The sequence below is a fragment of the Boleophthalmus pectinirostris genome, unplaced genomic scaffold (genome assembly GCF_026225935.1).
Source record: "Boleophthalmus pectinirostris isolate CB_2022bp ecotype Guang Dong unplaced genomic scaffold, ASM2622593v1 HiC_scaffold_7, whole genome shotgun sequence".
Taxonomy (NCBI): Eukaryota; Metazoa; Chordata; class Actinopteri; order Gobiiformes; family Gobiidae; genus Boleophthalmus; species Boleophthalmus pectinirostris.
In genome coordinates this window covers 10,713,861-10,741,020 of record NW_026571473.1, presented here as the reverse complement: position 1 = coordinate 10,741,020, position 27,160 = coordinate 10,713,861, and the positions used below count along the sequence as shown (strand labels likewise).

Below are 27,160 nucleotides of genomic sequence, written 5' to 3'. Positions count from 1 at the left end.
CAGATCCTAAAGAGAGTGCTGTCAAAATGTTGTGAAGATTAAGAATACTTTTTCCGAATACTTTTCTGTTCACGCAATTTCACATATTTTCTTTGGCATGGCTTTGAAATTTTCAGCTTTTGTAATTTCTGGCTTTCAGAGCAGTAAATTAGAAAAAGCAACACAGAAAAATGGGAAGCTCAGTCGAACATTCTCTGTAATAACGGATATGAATGAAATTGTTTAAACTTTCTAATGTTGACTTTGGGAATAGCTTTTGGTTTGTATTCATGTAATGTAATGTTTTAAGATATATGGACATAATGACAGGGAAACTTCAGGCATACATTTAAACAAAATTGTGTATTGCTGTTTACATTCACTCACAAATACACCTCCCATTTAATTGTATCTGTCTATAGAGGTCAGTCTACTGCTGCTAATCCAATAAAATCAATTAGTGATCCCTGCGTGCATTATAACTGAACAACAGCTGAAACATAGACTTCATCTTAAGTCCAAGGACAGGCTTTCTATTGCTGTAAACCAAAGTCGACACACAGATAACCACTAAATAGGACGGAATGGGGCCACTATATTCCCTATAGCTTAGCAGAGATACTAGATCCTTCCGAGCTCTTACGTTCCTCTTTCATTCATGCAGATAGAAGGCAGCACGGAGGAAGGGGTTGCCAAGGTCACTTTCACTACAATCTCTGAGACATAAAATGTACGCTTGGGAAGGACACCGGATAGACATCATTTCCCTCGTTGATAGGAACCTTGCTTAATTATCCACTGTTGATGTCACATGACTTGTCCCTGGCCATGGTACGTAGGCATCATCCTGCAAGCAGGCCCCGTACTGTTGCGTTATCAGATCTTCATCAGAGCTTTATGAAGCGAGATAAGCATTAGTTAAATGAGTGGTGACAGCTGGGGAATAAAAAGGTTCAGAGATACTGGAGGGTTAGGGACATGCAAGACAGACGCAATAGTTGTATACTGTTTTAATTGGATTTCATGCACTGTGCAACAATTTTAGTAGTAGCTGGTAATGATGTAGGATTTTGTACAATCATTGAAATACAAAATAATCAACAAATATCCAAGTAAAATTGCTAGTTGCCCATCTTTCAAGGCCATTGGTGCAAATACTGGGTAAGCACAGGGGCAAGAATCATTTTGTTTTTTGTTTTGTTTTTTTGAAGCATGATATATTGCTAAAGAGACAAACATCGATAAACAATAATACTGAAACTATTTTATGCCACTGATACAATTAAAATAAAGTAATATAATCCCAATAAAATTATTTTAAAATAGACAGTACCATTAAAAGTCCTCTACAGCACTCTAAGGCTCAAATCTTAGAGTACAATGACAAGAAAATTACCCATGATACATACTGAGTCTCAAAATATCTTGTCCCATCTTTCATATATTGTGAACAATAAGCTGATATAGTACTTATGTCAAGTAGTAATCAAGTAATAATACATTACTGATATCTGTATCTTTAAATATATTGTTTTGTAGGGGTGTAACGTCACGGTATGACCCTCACAGTACAATATATATTGCGATATTTTATAGCTGACTAAACTGTTAATATCATGCTACTTTTTCCTCTTAAAAATGCTTTGACAAGACTTAATCCAAAGAACTAAGACTTAAAAGTGCTTAGAACTGTTATTTCTTCAGTCTGCAATGAAATGGAGCAACGGATCATGGTCTATGTAGTTCCCTCTGTCTTTTTTTAGCTGTTGCTGCACCATAACTCTTAATTTAAGCAAAGCGACTTGTAATTCAATATATTGTGATGGTCCATGATATTATTCTGAGAACTTTGATATCACAATATCACTATATTTCCATTATTGTTACATCCCTATTGTTTTGGTTCAAACTTTAGACAGAAATATTTCACTTGTATGATTTTCCAAAGCTATGGGCAGTGTTGTGGCTCAGTGAACTTCAGTTTTTGTTACAGAAGTCATAAGAGAGAGTTGTGTCAAGATACAAAACTTGATTTTGATTAGAATGTTTGTTCCTCAATAGTGATTTTTGAGAGTAGTAGAGTGTGATTTAATTCACTAAGTAAAAGCAGTTTCTTTAATATTTCCATGTGGTTTTAAACTACATGTGCTATTCGTCAGTATCAATACTTATTCATATGAGAAACTAAATCCAATACTACTTTCAATATCAAGTAAGTGAGTATACACTTTTTGACAAGAAATACACAGTTGGAGGATGTAATAAGTTCATGGGAGCACCAAGAGTATTTGATGGATTCTCAGTGGCCACAGGGATTTTAAGTGTAACACTGAATTAGCATTGCAAAGTAGCAGTGTAACCTTTGCACCAACTGAGTACTTCTAATTAAAGGCAATACTAGTCTAGTGAGAAAATATACACTCTTAAATAACTTTCTTTTGCAAAAGTGGCAGATGATGTAGAATTAATTGGTAGTCCCATTAGAAAAGAACTGGGAAAAGTAAAGGCACAAACAGACATTTGGACTTTTTCACTAAATATTATTAATATGAATATGATCCTACATTGCTGGGTTTCAGATGACATAAAAATTTTTACTTTGCTGCTGATGTCATCAACATTCCCTTGGGGTGTGATGCTAATTGTAGGCTCTGCTCTGTCTGAGGCTTTACTAGAGTTTAATCTGTGCTTTATTTGAACACAATCTCACCATAAAGAAGTGAGTTAACAGAAACTACAACATGTGAGTTGATTTGTGCTGTTAAAAGTCTCTAACACATAAAATTACAAGCACAGCATCAGCCATCAGTTTTTTAGTTCGTCTCTCTTACTCTTTTGTTGAAAACTGTTACAGGCTCCTGAAAATGTGTTGTTTAAATCAATTTTTTCTGGAGACAATCTTAAAATCTTTTTTCACAGTGTTTGCTAATGTGTGCATTGTGTCACACTTTACAGTCTCTCCGGTTTTCATTGTGGTTACTGCTTTTGTGATGGATTCTCTTGCGCAAATAAAGGGTCTCTATCGACCAATCAGGGTAAACTCTTTGCAGGGCACATTTCCAACCAAAAGCAGCTGACTGGCAAAGTGAGGGAAGTGAAGATAAATCTGTCTTTTCAACAGGTGCTGTTCATCACCCAATTTGGAAGAGAGCACTCCAGCTCTGCTTGCACTTGCACTCATATAAAGTCACTGTAAGTATCATTCTCTTTTCGCATTTTTATCAGAAAAAAGCAGACCAGTCAACACTAAAGTATATTCGTTTTCTGGTGTCCCTCGGATTGCTCTAGTCAGATTGCAATAGATTTTTCTTGCAATACAGTGAGTTCTTGGTAGTCAAGAGAAATTATTAGGTTCCTAAATTATTACCTTTTGGATATTTCATGTCAAAGTACAATGTTATCAAAAGGGAAAACTGGCTCTTGCCCCCATCTGGGAGTATGACATCATCACGTTCCAGACTCCGAAAACCACCAATTAAGCTTCATAGCTGACCACATGTGGAGAGATTTCTGAGAGCAAGAAGCAAGACTGATTAAGAGGCAGTCGTATTGAATAATATCTATCCAACTGTCCTTTAACTTCTTTCACCAGCACATTTATGAGCGGAGGGGTCAAGAGAAGGATCAAGGTTAAAATGAATCATGAACACAGCACTGATCTGATGGACTATAAAGTTATAATCGTCAAAAAATGCCTAGAATACTGAAATTATTATGTCTATTACAGCTCTGACACTGCTGGCCACTGGTTTTAAAGGGCTCTGTTCCACCCTATGATGTCATGAGGTAAATCAGGAAGTGCTTCACTGTGTTTTTAAACTCCATACACCTTCACTAAAATTATTTGGATAATTTCAGCTCTAAAATTGCCAATAATAAACCAGGATTACTCAAACATGTGTGAATGAAACAAAAAACAACTCCGGGTCTGTTTTTGAGGAGATAACAACATTATCATAATTTCTTAGAGCTCAAAAGGATCCATTTTGTGTAATATAAGATCTTTAAGTATTTATAGTAAATCTCTTATGTTCAGAATTGCATTTTGATGGGGCTTGAAGGGCTATATGCTTGGCTAAAGTGATAATTTAAATGGAAAGTGGTGAATTGATTTCTTGTGCATCATGTGGCCTCGGAGAGTAATATGAAATTGGATAGGAGCAGGAGAAAGGCCCGCTGTGTCTCATTATGGAGGTGTCAGAATGTATCAACACCCAGGAGCATGTCAACTGTGCACCTGCATCACAAACACAGAAACACAGCTGACAGGAATAGCATGAACACAGGCTAAAGTGTCAAACTCCCACAATTCAATTTTTATCCCCAAGTCCTAGTGTTGTCATGATACTAAAATTTCAAACTCGATTTCAATACTAAAGAAAATACTTGATATGATGGTAATAAAAATACTTTCTTTAGGCAATAGAATGTGATTTTCAGCGTTAAATTTATTAAATTGATATCAGCCCAAATGAGTATCTAGTTTTGTTACTAGTTTTAGTATTGATTAGTATCTGATTTCCAATACTTTTACTTATACTTTTGACAACCCTACTAACCACTACGACTGCAAGAATCGCAATGTGAACAGACACAATTGGCAAAGTGCAAAGGCTCCATAATTTCCTCCACAAAACAACAAAATATTTTTCTACATAAAACAGCTAACCCTGTACTCTTAGATAACCAATGAATTTCAGTATTAGCATTTATTGTGTATTTTCTTCAACAATCTAACACACTTCAAGATTTGTTACAGTGACAGACCTACTAACCCCCAAAACTGTGATAAATATACTTTGTTAACAGTGGGATATATGAATCAATGGGAGTTTTTTAAATATACTGTTTTGGTCAAAGGGTAGAGATAGTAGTAGAAATAATTCACTTTCTGTATCATTTTGCACAGTTATGGACAATGCTGTGGCTCATTGGACTGAAAAGAGTGTTTATCTCTACAAGTGCCCAGCTCTGAGCCCAACAGTTGAGATAAGGCCAAGGTCTGGCCAGGAGTCAGAGCTCTCTGATAGTTTCTCCCTAAGCAGACAGGCTCATGCTTGAATACATGTAATATTACAACTATTTAAGAGTGCACTTTTAAATTACTATAAGATACTGGGGGGATACTGCTAATAAATACCATTCAAACTAGAGCTGAGAAATGTAAATGTATTTTCTCATTTTGAACAATTGCAGTTTTCTATTTGATTGTATTCTGTGTTATTAACACCAAATACCTGTTTACTGTAAACACTAATAATACAATTTTATTTGTAAAGCACTTTTCAAAATAGGTAAAAAGGATATTGAATATATACCAAAAATATACAGACCCCCATAATAAAAATAGAAGACATGAAGAAATAACACATTTAACACAATCAATACAAACAATCATGATGCTGTTGATGAGCAGTGAGTTTCAAAGAGAGGGGCACTGACTGAAAAGGCCCTGTCCCCCTGGTTGCAAGTTTGGACATGGGCACCGCAAAAAGTGGAGTGCATGTAAGGACCATGGTGCCAAGTCATTTAATCGTCGTTATTTATTTAACATGACAAATTGTCAAATGTCTTTCTTGAAAGTTGTAACTCTACTACAAATCACATTTGTTTTTACTGACAGAGGTAGAGTCAGAGCTTAGAGTAATAGTTGGCTATAGACCTCTCGATTCATAAAACCAGTTAAACATAAAGGAACTAAAAATGTCACCAACAATATGCCCAGTAGAATAACAACATACTGTATCAAAGACTTAAATTAGTATCTTTGAGGGTAACTGGTGTTCAAAATATTACACACACAACAACATTGCACCATTCTTTGCAATGAGAATAGGAAACATATTGATAATAGCTCCTCACAAATAGCATAGAGAGCCTACAATTTGAACACATCTTCCCCATAAAACATTATTCTTTTTTTCCCATGTCGGGTGAACAGATACCCAAAACAGGCTTTACAAAAGAGCACACTGTCAAAAGGCTTCTTCTTGGGCATTGTTGTGTTTCCAAGGCTCACCAAATTACTAGCTTCTTGATAGTCAGAACAGAGAGATGGTGAGACAAAATGGGGTATTTAGACTTCGCTCGGAGGCAGTATAAGAAGTAGCATTGAAATAAACATACACATAGGAAGTCTTTATGTATTTTAGGTTATTATGCCTTGAAGGTCCCATATTAGAGTGGTAGTTTTCAAGTTAACAGCTACCATTTACCTTTTGTTCAAAAGAGATGGGCAATTCTGAGTCTGAAATGATCAAAATAACCCTAGTGAAGATGTACAGAGTTCTAAAAACACAACGGAGCACTTATTGTATTAGCACATGACATCACAAGGTGGAACAGTGTTTTCTGTTTGAGAGAATAACTCCTAAATATGCAGGATTTGTGTGTTAAACGTGTGCATGAAACAAAACACAACTCCAGATATGTTTTTGTTGAGGAAACAACATTATAACCAGAAAATAGCATAATATGGGCCCTTAAATTGCAAAGAAAAACAAGAGGGAACTATCTGAGGGAAGAAAACACATTACAGAAATTTTAAAAGAGTTCTGGGATGCGTGGAATCATTGCCATAGTTACACAGGTCCCTGGAGATACTGGTTACGAACATAAAGGGAAACCTCTTTCAAGCATGTTTAAAGGCTGCCTTATTGACAGCGTTGGGTTGCAGCTATAACTGTCATCACAATGTCACCAGTTCAAAGAATGAAAATGTCTTGGGAGGGACCTGTGCAGAGCGGAGGAGGGAAAAGATAACAGTAAAGACATCTGTGAATGGAATAATACAGGCTGAATTATGATATTTAGTAAACATGACAGATATATTTTATGCAATAGACAACAGTTAAAATGTGGGTGTGTCTGTAGGCCTTTTGTACATGTTTCATTATTTAACACTTATAGGTCAGAGGGTACATTTTAACTCATAGTACCACTTAATAACTTAATTTACAGAAAGGAAAAAAACTACATGTTCTAATTTTGCGATTATGGGGATAATAAAATAATCAAAAATAATTATAAGGCCCATATTACACTATTTTCTGATCAGTTATAAACATGCTTGGAGTTGTGTTTTGTTTCATTCCCACATGTTAACACAAATCTTGCATATTTAGGTTTAGTTCTTCTCTCTGAGAGAAAACACTCTGTTCCTACTTATAATGCCATGGGGTAATACAGGAAGTATTTAAACTCCATATACTCTCACTAGAATCATTTGGATCATTTCAGCCCTGGAACTGCCCGTTTTTACTGTACTAGAGGTAAAAACTTGAAAACTACCACTACATGACTACATTTTGATCTTGGGAGATATAGAAAGCCTAATAATAACAGGATTACTCAAACATGTGTGAATGAAACAAAACACAACTTCAAGTATGTTTTTGAGGGAGTAACAAAATGGCAAAAAGCTCACAAGAGTCAATTTTGCGTAATACAGGAACACTAACCTAAAATGCACTAGATCAGATGCTAATTCATGGGAGTAAACTGAAACAATAAGTTCCTGACCTCTTTTGAGCTATAATATGGTCTAGTGTGGTCACGTTTAACAGTAGAGAATAATATAGACTCATTTATAATATTTAGCAAACAACAAAGGAGTAATTTGTGTAACAGCTTAAGGGTTTGTTTGTCTCTAGGTCATTTGCACATGCTTCATTATTCATGCTTATGCAAATTCAATTCATAGTTTATGTAACAAACCATACAGTACCACTTACAAAAATAAACATCTTCATTTGCATAAGGCTGCACGCTGCAATATCACCATTATTGGATGAATAAAAGTTGAGTATCTAAAAATAGAATGCATTAGATATGATTAGACACTACTTCATGGGAATAATATTCTGAAAGTATCTGCCCTCTATTTAGCCCCATTATAGTCCACTGTGCTCACTTAATAGAAAGCATATGTTTCTGATTCAAAATACAGTATTTTTAAAGGTACTTTATTACACAAAAGTGACACTTGTGAGCTTTAAGACATGTTATAATGTTATCTCATCAAAAATATACCTGGAGTTGTGTTTTGTTTTATTCACACATGTTTGCAATAGAGATGTCATGAAGCGGTAGTTCCTTTTATCTTTTATTCGCAGAGATAGGAAATTCCAGAACTGAAATCATGCAGATGATTCTAGTGAACATGTCTGGAGTTTAAAAACACAGTGGAGCACTTCCTGTATTACCACATGACATTACAAGGTGGAATTAGTGTTATCAGTTTGCAGCAAAGAATTCCACCTAAATATGCAGGATTTGAGTTAAACATGTGTGAATGGAAGAAAGCACAACTCTAGGTTTGTTTTTGATGAGGAAACAACATTATAACAGAGATCAGAAAACAGCGTAATATGGGCCCTTTAAATATATGAAACTCATAAACCAGATTGAATTAAACTGTGCACAGAACTACAATGAAGATTTTCAGGTTTGAGTTACACAGTGTTATAAAAACAAGCCAGTACACTTTGTTTCTAGGAAGCATGTGGGATTTCCCTTAGCCTTGATTTACTGTAGAAAGCATCTTGCTGCTATAAAAACATCTTTTGCCTCCAGCTTGTCCACATATAGCTCCAGTGACTGCGCTCCTACAAAGAGGTATGGAACAAAACTGCAGTCATCTGAGGACACGCAACATAAACCTCAAAATAATATGCTCCAGCCTCAGGAAAGCTCATTAAAATACAACTGGACACAACTGAAGCAAACAGACGCCAACGCCAAAAACAAAACAGCTGATGGTGCACTTTGCTAGCAGGTGTTTACAAATATGGTACAATTCAAATTAACAAGAGAATAATGCGGTATCTAAGGTTTACAGAATCCACCTGAACAGGAAATAACAGCGAAGCAGATTTTTGACTATAGGGTACACAGTGCTTTTTGCAAAGGAATCAAAATTGCAGTTAAAGTGAGTGTCATTATTAAATTGAAAAAACAGCAATTATTCAGGTAACTGAAGGTCCACTGTAAGCTAAACAGTCTCAAAATGTTCAATATTTATAGACTTCTTTAAACAGTTCTTGAGTTCATTAAGATGTTCAGTCTTTTCTCATGACTTTGGACATGTTTGCTGTGACGGGAAGAATACTTTAAAAATGCATTTACTTACAGAATACTGAATATCTGCAATAAAATGTGTTTTGTAACATATTCTGATACATGGTCTAGTAGTCAGAGTACCAGAGTAATGTATATTCTGAATACTTTACACCATTGTTTCCCAGAGACTGGGTTGCAACCCTCAGGTGAGTTGCTTGGGATTTTTTGGGCCGCCTTGTCGTGATCCGCATGTAGATCTGCAAAACACAGTTCTGACACTGATCTGAGTATTGCGCTCTCCTCCTGCAGCCTGGACTAGAACACGTGACAAAAACGCAGACAGGCCCACCTATCTCATTAGAAATCTTTAAATGTTAAGACATGTTTTGTATCATTTCCAATCTTTTTGTAATTATTTTATTGACTATTTTATTCCAATATTGCTGGTTCAATTGAATGTTGAAAAGAAAAAGAAATAGGCTATATTTAATGTCCAAATAGGCAACTTATAGATCCTGTTATTGCTGGTTCAGTTACTGTTTTTCATTGTTTAAAACTCGATTAATACTAATTGTTCAGAGAGACACGATCACTCAGTCAACAATAAAATATCCTCATTAATGTTCAATAATGGTCAAATCCACCTTTACTTTGTGATTTACGAATAATGTCGACTGACTACTGGGTCGTGAAAGTTTGTGACTTTTAAAAAATGGGTTCCCAGAAAAAAAGTTTGGGAAACACTACACCACTTTACTATAGTATAAAGACATAACATTGAAAACAGCTTTATGTTTGTTTCTAAAGTTGTTTTTAAAGTATTTCTTACCACTAATTAGGGATAGAAAAGAAAAGTTACATATGCACACAATATCACAGTGATGTTCTCTATTTTTCTCAGTTTTTCTGCAGTTCAAAGCCAAAATTTTGTGAAGTTCCTTTGATTTTAGGAAAGTAACCATAACACTAAATGAAAGAGTAACTGTACCAGAATACATATTATCAGTATATGCATTCAGTTAAATATTTGAAAGGAACTCTGTGAACAAATTTATGCTTTTTTTATATGTTAATTGCAAATCTAACTGCAGTCTTACTTAGTTATCAAATAATCTTGGGCATATTTGAAATGAGTACTTAAAAAATCACAATACATTTCTTTCCTAAAATCGTGCAGCCCTGTTTTGTACGGTGAAAAAGTGGTTGTTTTTACAGTTTTAATTAGCTGTGGGAAAACCAAGGACAAGCTTTGCAAACAGGCAGAACAAGCAGAGCAGAAGGCAGTGGTACAGGGAGGGGACAGGAGAGTTTGTGAGGAAGCCCTGGTCCTGTTTAGACTTCCCTGTGTTCTGGCTCACAGCACACACTCACTCAGGCAGAAGCTCACGATAACAGCGGCTCTGGTTCTGGCTCTGGGGTAGTCAAAATAACAGTTATATTTAAAAGGTGCATTGTGTAACTTTTCTGTTGGAGGGTCCGTGAAAATGTTTTTAACCATGGAGATGTGATTGTTTTGTCTGGAATGTTTGAAAGTATGGTATTAAACCTTTCTATCTTCATGGAGAGCAAACCAGACCAAGTTACAGGTCAGATCTGTGGACAGGCAACCACGCTCACAGTCAGAATGCCTGTTTTTGTAGGTATTTTTGAGCTACAAGACTACCTGTAACTGAATAAATATAAGATAGAGCTGTCTAATGTCAGAGTGTGGAACATTCCAAACATATAAATGACATATCCATAGAAACAAGCAGGTAACTTTTAAGGTTTATTCTGGGATTTCAAGGTGTGGTTTGAATTGTAAAGGGATTATGACAAAAAAAAAGCATTCCATTTACAGCTGGCTGATTTCATGCTTAGAGGAAAAAAATCTGTACTTGTGAACATTCTAAATCTACACAGAAAAACACTCACTAAGAGCTTATTTTAGTATTTTAGAGTATTACATGCAACATTGATCTTAGGAGGTAACAATTTTCTGGAGGCAAGATCATAATTTTGATTTGAAAATAATTCAACTTTAAAATTGTATTATTCACTTTCCACAATGTCATACTCTTAGGCCAAATGCAAAATGCAAATCTACACAGAAAAGCACCTCGCCAAGAGATCAGAGCTATCATTATGAGTAAAACATGCAGCACTGACGTTAGGGCTGGGTGAACAAAACTGATAAGACAGTTTTCTAGAGTCAAGATCACAATTTTGATTTTAACACGATTAAGCAATTCAGTTTCCACAATTCAGCTTTATAGGCTTAGGCTTGCTGCAAAATTCATACAAAATTTACACACACAAAAAAAAACTTCACTGACAGATCAGAGCTATCCACCACTACATTATAAGTAACATTATTGAAGTTAGGGTGGGCGATAAACCAAAAAAAATCAATATCATGATTTTCTAGCACCAAAATCACAAACTCGATTTCAGAATGATTCAGCTTTATTCTCTTAAGATAACTGTATGCTTCTTTTGATAAGTTCACACTTCACCGTGACTGGCTAAAACCAGCTGTCACTTACTCAGAGCATGTCGGAGATGACCAATAGAAGGAGCGGAACTTCAAAACTGTCTGTGTTAGAAATTAATTAAATAGAAAGCACTGAATCACAATATGACGATCACTAAAATACCTGATCATCACAAAAATTTTAACTACTTTATGACACTGACACAAAGCAGGGTAATACCACTAAACCATTTTTAAATAGACAGTATCATTAAATGGCCTGAGCTGCGACTAATACATTATTCATTCAAAATTCATCTACCTTATTACATAAAAATGTCAAAAATCTAACCACTTTTACAAAGAAATTGTACCCATGATAAATATTGAGCCTTAAAATATTGTTCCAGCTTTCATATACTGAACGTTAAGTTGATATTGTACTAAGTGTGACAGGTCCACATACCAGATTGCAATTAACAGAATTGCACACATACAATGAATGGCACTTCATCCTCACTGTCTACTACACAGTGGCACAGATTTCGTGGATTTGTTGTTGTGTTTGTCTCAAGGCTTCACACAAGGTCACAATGATACAATACACGCAAGAGGATCTATCTGCGGACAGAAGCAATGAATTGTGGGAGTTGACAACCTCAGTAGGAATCCCTTGCTTTTGAAACAATTGCACCCAGAGTCCATTTTTGTCTATTTTTGTCTTTTTCTTGAATTTCTTTCATAGTTTCAAAGTAAGTGTGTCGAGTAGCTGTCAAAAGTACTGAAAATCAGATACTAATCAGTACTAAAACTAGTATTGAAACTTGAAAAATTAACTTGCAAAAAATTATCTTGAGCTGTAACTGAGGGTTTACAAAGATATAAGACCACATGGTAACATAAAAGAAAGTCCTAATGTTGAAAATAACTTTATACTGTGTAAAGAAAGACTGTTTTTATTATCATTATGGTATCGGAGTGAGTATTGAATACCGAGTCTATTTCTTAGTATCAGAATCAAGTTTGTTTTTTAAAAGCGTGTGTAGTGATTTATCTGTCTGTATTATGTCTAACTTTTGCCTATTGTATTATGTCTTATTTTTGCCTATTGTATTATGTCTAACTTTTGCCTATTGTATTATGTCTTACTTTTGCCTGTTGCTATTTGTGTACACTACAGCCTGTTGTGAGAGATAATAACATTGAATACAAGATAGACAAGACAGACTCAATGAAGACTAATCATTATGTTAAAATATTCAGAATCACATCAGACACTGAGCTGTACGTGACTCAGAGCTCAAGGACGTAATGACAGAGTGCAACATGAAATAGTCTTCAAAACGCATTTTCAAATCTGCTTCTGGCTGTGTTGCATAGAGCTAAATTAAAGGACCCATATTACACTATTTTATGATATATGTTATAATGTTGTTTCCTCATCACAAACATACCTGGAGTTGTGTTAACTTGAAAGCACTACATGACATCACAAGGTTGAACAGAGTATTTTGAGCTTTGGAGGGTTACTCAAACATGTGCGAATGAAACAAAACACAACTCCGAGTATGTTTTTGATGAGGTAACAACATTATAGCATGACTTAAAGTTTACAAGAGTCAATTTTGCATAATGTAGGATCTTTAATGCTTTAATTAGTTGGTGCTTTTTTCACGCTTTACTTTACTATGATGATGATTAGAAAGGTTAAAAGAGGCAAATTTGCTTTTAACAATGGTATAATAATGTTCCCTCATCATCATTAGATTGAACTCGTATTTTGAGTGATTCACGTATGTTTTAATAATTTAACAATAAAGTTGTTCGGCATTTGAAGGTGGAGTGCTAAGAAAATTTTTGTTTTCACTTCACCCCCGTCTTTGCTTGAAATCCAGAATACACTTTTGCAATACTTTACAAAGATGTAAGTCTGGTCACCGGTGAATCTCCCTGTTTTCAAATGGGCAAAATTGATTAACCACATGGTCCACCTGTATTGGAAAAAAAAAATATCACAGGGGACTGAAAAACTGCAGAGTGTGTAAAACAATAAAAATTGGTTAATAAATAGTTAACTTGTTAGGACTTTATTTGTAAATGATAGGTAACCATGAGCTCCTAAGTTTCACGAGTCACTGAAAAAAAAAGCACGATCACATTAGACAGGGTTTGAGATTCAGCAGAGGATGTGGGGACCAGACTGATATTGATCTGTATAAAAAAATACAGAGAGATATCATTCAGGATTTCCAGGCAACCCTTGTCTCATCCCAGCCCTACATTTTTAAAAGTCAGACTTTATAAGAAATATCTATACGAAATAGGTATAAGAAATAGGGTTTATATTGCTACCCAAGGGAAATTCTAGTATATGAAGAGGAAGGGCTAAAAGCAGAGAATCACCTCTATATAGTTTTGAACAGGAAGCCTAGATAAAACAATATAAGATAAAATAAGATAAAGCTTTATTTGTCCCACTGTGGGGAAATTACAATGTTAGGTCAGCATTATAGGCTAATTAACAAAGTGTAAAATGATGTTGTATATTATATGAAAACAATACCAGAAGAAATAATCCACAATATGTCTTTACTCACTGACTGTCCATATGCTGACAGTTCTTGTGCATGAATGAACTGAGCAGGCTGGATGTTAACCATGATGTTTTCCCATGTGTCTATACAGCCAGAGGTTGTGTCCGACATTACAGCAGCCTCATGTACTCAGAAAACCAGACCAATCCTATGGCTGAACGGCTGGGCTGATTCAACGCTGTCCATATGGTCTGCAATCATACTAATAATACAAACATCCAAAGCATCTGGCCTGCTAAGATGGCTCTAGTGGGAATCACTTTATAGTACTGCTATGCATGCAATAACAAATGCAATCTATATTTTAAGCAGTCTGTAATAGGGTTGCACATTATATAACTATCTAATCGAAATTGCAGTCTGAACCAAAAAGCTGCAGTTATTTAGATAATAGAACAACTCATCTCGATCTTGTAGTTTAGACCTCTACCTCTACAAACAGCATATTTTCGTAACGCATTGGATATCAGTTCAGATTTTCTTTTCTCAAATGTTAGAGAGGGTATTATGCATTATTTTTGGGGTTTTCTTCATGTTATAATGTTCCTTCATCAAAAACATTCCTGAAGAGGTAAATATACAAAAGCAATATACAAAACAGTGCACTACAACTTCACAAACCTGATGCGATGCGCAGTAGTTTAATTAGCAAAATAGTGGGTGGTCGTGTTGGTGAAGGGGGTGACATAGCACGGGGGGTCAGGAACTTTCAGCGTCAAAACTGAAACTGAAACTTATTCAACATTACTTTGGTCCCTCATTTATCGTGGCAGTTACGTTCTAAAAATAACTTGCGATAGGTGAAATCCACGAAGTAGTCAACTTTATATTTTACAATTATTATATCTGTTTTAACACTGTAAAACCCCTCATCACACACTTTTTACACTTTCTCAGACAGGGCAGTGAACCCTTTTCCTTCTTAAAACTTATTGCTGCTGTCGTCCTTTTGTTATTTTCATCCTTTATGTAACGAACCGAAGATTCATTTTTTTCTGTAATGGCGCCCTACAGGGCAGAGTCCTGCATGGGTCCATTTTTGAAGACCTGCACCCACGAAGTACAGCACCACACCCGCCCGTCAACCCGAGATTATATGAAACTTTTGTGCTGCATACGCCATGGACTGAACCAAAAATAAACCAGGACTAACCCAGGACAAACCTAGGACTGATTCCAAGACTAAAACAGGAGGACTAAACCAGAACTGAACTAGGACTAAAACGGGATTAAACCAGGACTAAGCCAGGAATGAGACAGGACTCACTGTCGGGACGGGCTCGGAGGTGACCACAGGAGAAAGGACCAGCTCAGCTCAGCTCTGCACCTCATGGAGGTAAGAGCAGCCGTCGCCCAATCGTGCTTTGCAGACCTGCTTCAGTGTTCTCTCTCTTCAGTCCAAGATTAGTCCTGGTTTAGACCTGGTTTAGTCCTGGTTTAGTTCTGGTGTAGTCCTGGTGTAGTCCTGGTTTAGTCCTGGTTTAGTTTTGACCCGCCTGTGTGTAATCACGACTGTACGGACGACTGTATAGCATTTTCAGAACAATAAAAAGAAACATGGTGTTACCAATTAATGCCCCATGCAAGTATAATACCCCCTCTTTAATGCTAATGGAGCTTTACAATGTGCAGAATGTTTGCAAATCTAATGACAATACTTAGAGACAAAAAAGACAGATCCAACACACTTCAACTGCATTAAAAATGAATTCAATACTCGTCAGGAAAAATCGCAATTATGTTTAATTTTCCAAAATCGTGCAGGCCTTAATTGTAGTTATATTACAGCCCCATTAACTCCGCCCTTCATATCCACCATCCCGCCCTTGATCCATCTGTTGGTAGTATTTTAGTCACTTGCTGTCACTGGTGAATGATGCAATGAAAAGCAAAGTGAAATGTTTAATCTGTGTCTTTGTTGAAAGCCTTGTGTGGCGTTTAGCCTTGTGTCACAAGTAAAGAGAGCAGATGGCGAGACGTTGGCTTCACATGAACTCTGGTGGTCAGGTCATTGCATCAAAAAAGAAAAAAAAACACTGACAGTTTTACAGCCAAGGAAACAGGATCCTGAAGTGAGGTTGGACTGAGAAATCACGATGGACTGTGACTAAGGAAATATAATTACATTAAAGGTGCATTGTGTAACTTTTCAAGTGGAGGGTCCGTCAAACCCTTTTCTCCATGAAGACGTTATTACTTTGTCTGAGGCAGGCAGAGCAATTATATATCCACAGAAACAAGCAGATGACAGACCGCCGACAAAAAAGTTACAAAGTACACCTTTAATGAAACGTAAAGAACAAAAGAATATTGTAAGCATCACGCGGCTCACTGGTGACATTGGTGATTTTTTTTTTGTATCCTCCAGTGTTTTTCATCATTGGTATTTCATATATGACATTCCATATGACATTGTCTGGGTCGGTCTGTTTTATTGTTGAGGTGAACCATCTATTTTATCTTTTACATGTACACTGTCACTCCATATAAAAAAAAAAAAAAAACAAGGACAAAAATGTAATGTCATCTGTGCTTCAGTTTCAGGGACTATCACTGGGAATAAACATAGACTTCATTGAAACCATATGGAAAGTGACTCATATTTATTTTACTTATACGTGCTCAATCATGAATGTATAGTTATTGTATGATTATTGCTCATGGTATACATTGTTATTGTTAGTTACTGTATGATTATTACTCATGGTATACACTGTTATGGAACTATAAGCAATTTACTGTGCAAATTTTGTAGTGGTACTCGATCAGAAAAGACAGCAAGATGATTCGCAATTGAATCAAAAAAACAATTTCCTGTGCAAACAATAAAATATCCTGTCTTATTATATTAAAAAAAAACTGTAAGCTAGTTTAGACCTCTATAAACATGTTCTGAAACACATGTGATTGTTGTGTTAAATTATCAGATGGGTTTTCTCTGAGATGTTAATGTGTGTGGAGATGCTAAAAGGCCATATTACACTATTTTTTGATCTACGTTATGATGTAATTTCCTCATCACAAACATACCTGGTGTCGTGTTGTGTTTTGTTACATTCACATTCGTTTAACAGGTAAACCCTGCATATTTAGGCTGAGTTCTTCTCGCAAACAGAAAACACCAACTTGTGATGTCATGTAGTAAGACAGGAAGTGCTCCACTGTGCTTTTATACACCATTCACCTTCAATAGAATTATTTGGATAATTTTAGCTCTAGAATTGCCAATCTCAACTAAACTAAAGGTAAAAACTACAGCTTCCTGACATCACAAGACACAACACGATAGAGCGTTTTGATCTTTGGAGACAGCCTAATAAATCACAATAATTCAAACGTGTGTGAATGAAACAAAAGTCCAAGTATGTTTTTGAAAAGATAACAACATTATAACATGGCTAAAAGCTCAAAGGAGTCAGTTTTACGTAATGTTGGACCTTTAAAAATGTGCGCTTTGAACAGAACTCAACGATTAAAATATAAATCTAATTGTAATCGCAAAGTACGTCAAACTGTTCATCCATACTCCACACATCATAAACTAATGCATGTTTTGTTTCCATGTGTTTGCATTGCATAGCTGAAATATTGCAGTTTCTATGAGTCATAATGCTTATCTCATCAACCACTGCCTGTTTCTCCTTCTGCCCCTGTCTCCTCACGGCCATTATTTCCTTATGCAGCTCTCCATGAATGACAGATACGGCGTCCAGATAGTGAAATAAATGCCACAATAGGCTCCACAATCACCTCTCTCTCTCGAATCATGGAGAAGCATTACTGCACTGCAAAAAGCAATATCTAGCCAAGTTAAATGAGATTTGACTTTATTTAAGTAGATTCAATTTGACAAGTAAAATGATCTACCAATGGAATAAGTGTGTTTGTCTTAATTCAAGCAACATTTGATTTAGTTTCTTATTTTAAGTGTAAAGAGTTGTTTTTCTTATGTTAAAGATGCATTATGTAACTTTTTTGTTTATATGCAGAGCCATTGCTCTGCTTGGAATGTTCCACAGTATGACATTAAACAGCTCTTCTTCACATTTATTCAATTGCAGGTGGTTTTATAGCTCAAAAAATACAAACAGGCATTCTGACTGTGAGCGCCTCCCCACAGATCTGACCTGTAACTCGGTCTGGTTTATGTCCATGAACATAAAGGTTTAATATCATACTGTGAAACTGTGAAACATTTGATGAACCCCTCCACGAGAAAAGTTACACAATGCACCTTTAAGTGTAGCAAGATGTGTTTTCATATTTATGTATAAAAAGTCTTGTTCGATGAAAAAAATGTCCTAATTCAAGTAATCTTATCTGGGCTAGATTTGAGTTTTTGCAGTGTGCATTTCTCTGCTGGCTGCTTGTCGAAAAACCCACATAAATACGGTGGAGTCTGCAAGAAGATTCCCATAGAAAAACTCAGCAGATTTCCTTTCCCATCACAATAATGGGGCTCTGCGTTTAGCGACTGCTCCCTTCTGGACCAAAGTCTCATACTGTCACTGTCCCCCACGCTCCCAAATGTTCCCATGAATCATACACATGGGAATACGGCGATGGAAACTGGCCATTCATTCTCTTACTTCATCTGTTACCACACTAATGGACAGCACATGGCCTGCAATGGGTCATCTCCAACCTAAAGGGCAGCTATTTCTGACACCACATGAATTATACAATAGTTTACATAATAATCTTGGGAATGTATGTAAATTTATGCCTCAAAATACAATAAGATTTTTTGATTCTTGCCTTTGACAAATCTTGTATGTTTTTCCATTGTATTTATGTTTTATTTTGTTATATTTTTTTCTAATCCCTGAGCTATTGTCTCCACTTACCCTTGTGATTTAAAGGTTCTATATTACACAAAATGGATTCTTGTGAACTGTAAGCCTTGTGATAATGTTGTTTCTTCAATAAAAACATAAAGTACATGGAGTTGTGTTTGTTTCATTCACAACTGTTTGAGTAATCCTTTATTATTAGTCTGTCTACATCTTTAAAGATCAAAATACTTTGTTCCACCTTGTGATGTCATGTAGTGGTAGTTTTCAACTTAACAGCTACCTTTTACCTTTAGTTCAGAAGAGATTGGCAATTCTAGGGCTGAAATTATCCAAATGATTCTAGTGAAGGTGTACAGAGTTTAAAAACACAGTGAAGCACTTCCTGGATTACCACATGACATCACAAGGTGGTGTTTCAGTTTAAGGGAAGAACACAGCCTAAATATGCCGGGTTTGTGGGTTAAACATGTGAATGAAACAAAACACAACTCGGTATGTTTTTGATTATAACATAGATCAGAAAATGGATTAAAAGTCTGTCAGTGTCTACATGTAAAATAAAAGAAAGTATCTTAGTTTACTTGAATGTTAGCATTGTTTTATCTGTATAGACATCAATGCTAAAGATCAATGAAGGTTATAAAAAGCAAGGGGAAAAAAACACTTTTCAAAAATAGAATGACCTCTTGATTACCCTGATGTTTTGTGGAGAAAAAAAGATAAATAACTGTAGTTTTTTTAAAACCTCTGGCGATCCTGTGGGACTGTGGGTTTTTCCTCCCAGGCGAGTTAGGTCAAAAGTGCTTCCTACAAGAACTCCAGATTAAGGCATCAACCTAAATCATACCCAGCTAGCAGGGCTGAACCATTCTGGAAGAATATTTAATTGTGATTTTTCAGACTAGCATTGAAACTGTGATTAAAGATTTATATTTTGATAATAGGATTCTGTTCAAAGCTCACTATAATGAAGATCAAAACTACAGGGTTAGCAGTTTTTATGCAGAATAAGGATGTGGAGGATATTAAAGCTATGTCTGGAATATTATTGCTTTTGTCTGGAATGTTTCACAGTGTTTCAAGTAAACCTTTCTACCTTCATGGAGACCAAACTAGACCAAGTTATAGGTCAGATCTGCGGAGAGGCGACCCTGCTCACAGTCAGAATGCCTGTTTTTCTAGGTATTTTTGAGCAGTAAAACCAGCTGTAATTTAATAAATGTAAAGTAGAGCTGTTTAATGTCACACTGTGGAATACTTCAGGCAGAGCAATGACGTATCCATAGAAACAAGCAGGTGACGGACAACCAAACAAAAATTGCATAGTGCATTATGGTATTTTTTGAAAAGATTTTAGCCTTTGTGATTTGCTAATTGCATTCACTTTGCAAATTGCGATTTCAATTTGATTACGATAAAGTGCTATCACCTCAAGTCCAGTTTAGTACTACTGTGTATGAGCCCTCAAGCACTGCTCTCTGCTCCTACCAGGTTATCGTAGTGACAGATGAGTCAACTACTAAGAAATAATTTCCCTTGTGGGGACAAATCAGTTCGAGTTTTTCTCACCTTAATTATTACACAATTGCTTCTTTCCTGATCATTTTTACCACTGACTGATTTTTTTTTTATCCATTTGCTCGATGAAATAAATTATGTTTAGGACTACGTAATTCCTTCTTAGATTATCCCTAAACCATAAAGGTGGAAAGAAGAAAACCAATTTTCCAGTAGATGAAGACCTAAGCTCTTACCAATCCTCTAAATCTCTTAAATTCACATCATATGACTGGCAGATGACTCCTCCGCCCCAGAGTTCATCTCCCACCTCCTTTTCATCCCTCTTCACCTTTCCCTGGACACTGCAGAGAGCCAAACATCATCAGAAGCCCATCAAAAGAAGTGGATGAGGAACGCTGCAGGTGTTAACGGGACTCCAGATGTTTGCAGGCCGAGCGTTGCTGACCACACATCGGGAGGAATGATTATCCTCCGGGATTACACTTTAATCAATCTAAAGCACTAGTCCCTGTCTGCTACTGTGCTAATCCCATCAAAGGAGAGCTCTTTCTGCCTGTCAGCTTATCCGCACTCATTCAGCACCATGTTAAACACCCCACAAAGGCTGGGGGTCGAGAGCGGAGGGGCCCAGGCTCCAAGAGACAGGGGCCCTTCAGGAGTCAGCAGCAGCAGTGAGACCAATTCAACACACACTTCAATTTAAAGATGACGCAAAAGGGATTACCTCACTGAGCAGGCAAATGAATAATCACAATGCATTTTAATGTCAGATACAAGGCGGGGACAAGATTCAATTCTCCAGCAAGAAAGAATTTGTATAGAATAATCTTTACATAAACTAATAGAATTACTTAAAAGACATTAGCAGGTATGATCAGCATTTATTTCCTTTAAAACTAAACTAAAATAAAACAAAATTGGACATGTTATGCAGCTTTTATTTATCCCTCATGTTACTACAGAACTTTGTGTAAATAAAAGTTCAAAAATTATGAGACATTCAACCAGTAAATGTTATTATTACATTGAAATATGTCCAACCAGAATATCGTCTGAACCGATATCTGGAAACTGATATCTAATCCAGCAAATCTTTCAGTATTTTAAAGGTGCACTAGGTAACATTTTGGTTGAGATATTGTTTTACCTATCTCCATAGAGACAAGCAAGACAAGTTACAGGTCCCATCAGCAGAGAGCCACTCAGTCATAGTAAGAATGCAAGTATTTTAAGGTATTTCTGGGCAATACAAACACCTGTAATAGAACAGATGCAAGACAGATCAATTTAATGCCATATTGTGGAATATAGACAAAGCAGTAACATCTCCATGGAGACAAGAAGGTGACAGACGACCCACCAGAAAGGTAGAGCACATTAAAGTAAGTAGAGGAATTTAAAAACACAGCGTCATTGATATTATAGTTATAAATCATGCTTTGATCTGTGTAAATGAAGTAATCTACACAATAATCTGATAAATTATGTTTATTTGCAGTTACAAAAGAGTGTGTTTTAGGCTCTAAGCGTTTTCGATTAAAAATGCATGTGGAGAATTGTCAAAAGTTCTTTCTGAGTTTACCCTCTTGGCTTTTTCTCCAAATATTAATCCACTGGAGACAGGAAGAGAGAACCTTCCTCTGTTTGTGGAATATTAAGAGGTTTCAGATGACGCACTCTCTCCGACAATATTTACCGGATTTAGATGGAAGACTGGAGATAATTTTCATCCCATTTTCAAGGTTGGCCCATTTGCATAGACTTCACATTGCTAAATTTACCATCATAATGCTCAAGGGGCAATTAGAACCTTATGCTATAATTATAATTCAACAAAATGGATATTAAAACTAGAGGAGACTGGAAAAAAATATATTAATCCATACTGTTTGTTTAGTGAAAGCGGTTAGAAAATTGTAATACTTTGAGCTAAGAGTATTAAAATTTCCAACTGAAGTAAGGTGAGTAGTCCATCACCTGCTTGTCTCCATGGAGATGTTATTGCTCTGTCTATATTTTGCAGTATGGCATTTAACTGATCTGTCTTGCACATATTCCATTACAGGTGCATAGTACTCAAAAATATCTTGAAATACTTTTACATTCTTACTATGAGTGAGTGCCTCTCTATTTCTCTCTATTTTTCAGCACACAATATTAGTAATGTCTTTAATGTTATCATGTGGTCGTATACTAGTTCTGATACAGCAAGATCATTCTAAAACTGTATGGAATAAATCAAATTGGTCCTATTTATGTCATTTTTCAGTATTATATTTGTGTCTTGTAGGGATGTAACAATAATGGAAATATCGTGATATCATATCGTCAAAGTTCTCACAATAATATCGTGGACCATCACAATATATCGAATTACAAGTCTCTTTGCTTAAATAAGAGTTAGAGGGAACTACATAGACCATGATCCTTTGCTCCATTTCAGTGTAGATTTCTAAGTTCTAAGCACTTTTAAGTCTTAGTTCTTTGAATTAAGTCTTGTCATGGCTTTTAAAAAGGAAAAAGTAGCATATCAACAGTTTTGTTAGCGCCCACAAAATATCACAATAAATATTGTACCGTGAGATGTATATCGTGAAAATATCATACTGAGAGATTTGGATATTGTTACATCCCTAATCGTGAACCTCCCCACCATATCGTGAGCTTTCCCACGATATCACAATAAACATCATACAGTGAGGTTTGTACCGTGATGATATCGTATCATGAGACTTGGATATCGTTACACCCCTAGTGTATTGTTTTCATACTTTTTTTTTCAGTATAGATAAATATCTGGGTATCCATTATTTGACAACTCTTCTGGGAACCACTAGGAATATTCCGGACTTAAGGAAAGCATTGCTGGAAAGATCCATTATGAAATCATAGCACGGAATAATTGAATAATAATATTATTGTAAGTCCATTTTGTAAGAGAGTCCATTACATTCATATTTAGATTTTGACAGCATGATGAAATTTAAATCTTGCATCCTTTTGTGTCATTGGGATGCAGTCCTGGTTGAAGTGATGGGGCGAATGGGGGTCAAAACATGCTGTTCAATTCACAGAGGGACACTATATATAAAACTGAAGACAACACATATCTCATAACCACTCAAGATAAAAATAACTTTATTCCAGGAAGATGTTTTTCCATGGATGCATCGATTTGTGCATGCATGTATTCATGTGCACAAATGCTATCAAAGCTCAGACACAGAAAGATAAAATAACCCAATCATTAGAACTGCAAAATATATCACAAACAAAACAAAATCGCAATTTGGTAAAGCTGTAGTTATTTAGATAATAGAATGAAGGTCCTCTGCAAACAACCAACTATCTTGACCTGTTATTGAAAAATACAGTTTAACCAATAGTTTAGATCTCTACAAACATATTCTGAAATTCATAGCATTTTTGTATTTGTTTATCAATTCATATTTCTTTTTTCAAATGTTAATGCTCTTGGAGTTGATTACAACGTGCACTCGGAATAAAAAGGTGAGTGACTAACTAAAAAACTATCTTGTGACTGTAATTTTCTGTGTGAGAGACAGCACAAATCAGTTCACCTGTTGTAGCTCCAACTAAATCTGTTCTTTTTGGTCAAACTGTGTTAAAATAAAGATCAAATTAAAGTCTGTTTTGAGCTGCACAGTTTCAGACAGAACAGTGTCTACAGTTAGCGTCACACTCCCAGGGAATGTTGATGATATCAGCTGCAAAGTATCAATATAGCTCTATATCTAATCATGATTTGCAACACTGGTCACACAAACTGCAGCTCTACCACCAAGCTTATACCAAATGTGGAGATTTGAGTCTGTCTAGAAATCCTTATCCGGGAAACTAGTCTTAAATCCTTGGAAGACATGTGTGTAAATCCTTCCATAAATAATACATATAAAAGCAAAGTACTGACATTCTAAACAGTGTACATCTGCTGGAACTGTGTAGAGACAAATTGGGCTTGTTAGGCAGGCCGGCTATTTCCTGTCTGTATGCAAACCACAGTTGGCAGAGGAGATGCGCCCAACTGAAATGGCTGAAAACTGGAGCTCTGGGTTGGCTCCAAGTCTAAGCGTCGCACTGGGAGATTTGAGGGGCTTAGTCAGTTGCAGACAATGTGGTGTCATGACACACATACACAAAGAATCAGTGGGTCACTATTGGTTTGTTGTGGTCATAAGGCAAGCTGCTTAAGGGCGCGTGGAGTCCCTAAGAAATGAATGGCCACACAGCATGGAAAATTAGTCCAAATTTCTATCGGAGCGTTTAGTTTCTAGTGCTTTTACTACTCACTTCTCTTACTGCAACAAGGTGCTGGCTTGGCAGGTTCAATTCCCAGGCTAGGTGGGACCATCTGTGTTGTGCTGTTTTTTTGTTGTTTTTTTCTCCTTGAGTATATCAACCTCAGTTATGCACAGACACCAACCCTCCAACAATGTACCTAGGTTACGCAATGAAGACTATAATATAGAATAATTAAATGATGTCTTTAATGCAAAAATATGAATGAAATTTTTTAAAAGTATGTGGCTCAATCTACATATTTCTGGAAAAAGGTTTATACTTAAAAAAAACAACATACATACTACAAAACCTGACCATTTCTGATTTTTTTTTTTTTTTTTTGAGTTTTGAGTTTTATAATGGTCACTCATGTATAAAAGGAACTAGTCTACACTAACTGCATAACACACTTACTAGACTACATGATAAAATTAAAGGTGCACTGCATAATTTTACTGGTAGAGGGTCCATCGCCTGTTTGGATCTATGGAGATGCTATAGCTTTGGACTGAAATGTTCTACTACAGTTGCTGTTACAGGCCAAGTTACAGGTCAGATCTGTGAAGAAGCGACCCCAGTAACAGTAGAATGCATTTTCAAAATATTCTTTCAAATAAAAGACCTGAAATTATATACATGCTAGATAGATGTTTAATGCCTTCAAAGAAACTAGAATTATTTATTGTTGTTGTTGAAATTCCTTGTTTTGAATTTAGCTGATGGACACCAATGATGAAGCAACTATGGTTTGTTGATTAAGAAAAAAAAAAGACAGATATAGATTGCCAAAATTAGCCTTAATCTCTAAACAAAGACATGGAAATCCCTTTCATGGTGGACAATACTGACAATTCTTTGATGTTTAATGCTGTTATAAGGAGCTCATCCCCATAGCATTCTGCCCACATATAAAACTGCTGTACTTGCATATGATCTCAAATGCCAGCTGGGATGTAGCCAGGAGCAAGCGGGCAGAAACAAGACAAGCACTAGACTTATTTTTGACAAACAATGTGGAAATAATGCCCCCCAAAGCAAAAATGTCCCAAAATACACAAACCTGGTGGGCTGTACTGACATTTTCCATTGTGTTGACAACATGAGCTACAGTTGTTGATAGTTTGCATTCAGAGGAGCTGGATGTCCATCAGAATACAAGAATCCATTTTGACAACAGACTTCAGGATGTCTAGACAAATCTATTGACGGGCTGATATTGGAAAATATTTTATCCTTGCAATCCCATGGCAACTAGGCCTGTCACGATAACAAATTTCAAATCACGGCATATTACTACAGAGATATACTGAGAAACGTAATATTGAAACTACTTTATGCCACAGATACAGTAACAATAATGCAAGATAATCCCAGTTAACCATTTTTCAAGAGACAGTATCATTAAAAGGTCTGCGCTGCAACAAATACAATAGCAGAATGATGCAATAAAACTTACCAAATCTTATCTTATTACATCAAAAATAATGTGCCTCAATTTATATAGTTCAAGCTTTCGTATATTGAACAATAAGTTGATAGTAATTATCGCAACAGGCCAAATGGCAATATATACACTTCCATGAGGGTTATCAAAAGAAAATCTATGCAGAAACTGGTATTCGAAGTTGACACTAATTTGAACAATCAATACAATACAATACGAGTTACAAATGGAACCTTTTCCAGAATAGTCCTTGAATGAACTCTTACTGAGTTTTCTTACTCTTATCGAAATCCAGTTTGGAATTTCCTATCCAAAATATAAAATTTATCTAATCCATTTTGAAACATTCAAGTTCCATAAAAGGCTGCATTTGTGAATGGAAAATATTATAACTGGTTGCCATTATATGTATTGTTATGATTATTTGCAGATGTTTATATTGGCTTTTATATCCTATCAACAGATTTCAAACTTATTATGTCACATGTTACGTAACAGCTAACTATTATTATTTTATTCGCAACATTTAGTACCAAATTTTCTAAAAATGTTTGTGGATTTGCAGAATAAGATCTGAATGCCCTCCTAAACGCCGTCTTCAGAGTGCAGTGGCCCGTGTGCTGAGAAACAATGAGTTTGCAAACATTAATAATATGGAAATGTAATACTCCAGCCAGCCCAGAACTCTGATTAAATTTTAAAACCTACCAGTCTCACTTTCATTACACATGCCTCACGGCTGCGTTCACCCACAACATGAAGCCTATGATTGGCATCTATTTATTTGCTGATTAGGCTGCTGCATGGTATTTCTCCACTGAGAGTCTAAACAGCAGAGCAGTAGGGGTGGGGCTAGACACAATTTTCCCGAGATGGGTTCACAAGAACGAGACAAGACGCAATTTTGACATAATTTGTAATAAATAAAAACAACAATACAGTAGTGCAGTCCATTTCACAATTTTGGCTTCACTATTTTTATGTATTTCATGTAATACTTTAGTGGTCATTG

The 27,160-nt window shown here is 35.9% G+C and overlaps 1 protein-coding gene across 1 annotated transcript in view; it reads right to left on the bottom strand.

Moving 5' to 3' along the window:
• The window catches only part of kank4 (KN motif and ankyrin repeat domains 4), a 162,518-nt gene that overhangs the window by 104,815 nt on the left and 30,543 nt on the right, over positions 1-27,160 (bottom strand). The gene's annotated exons all lie outside the window — the stretch shown is intronic.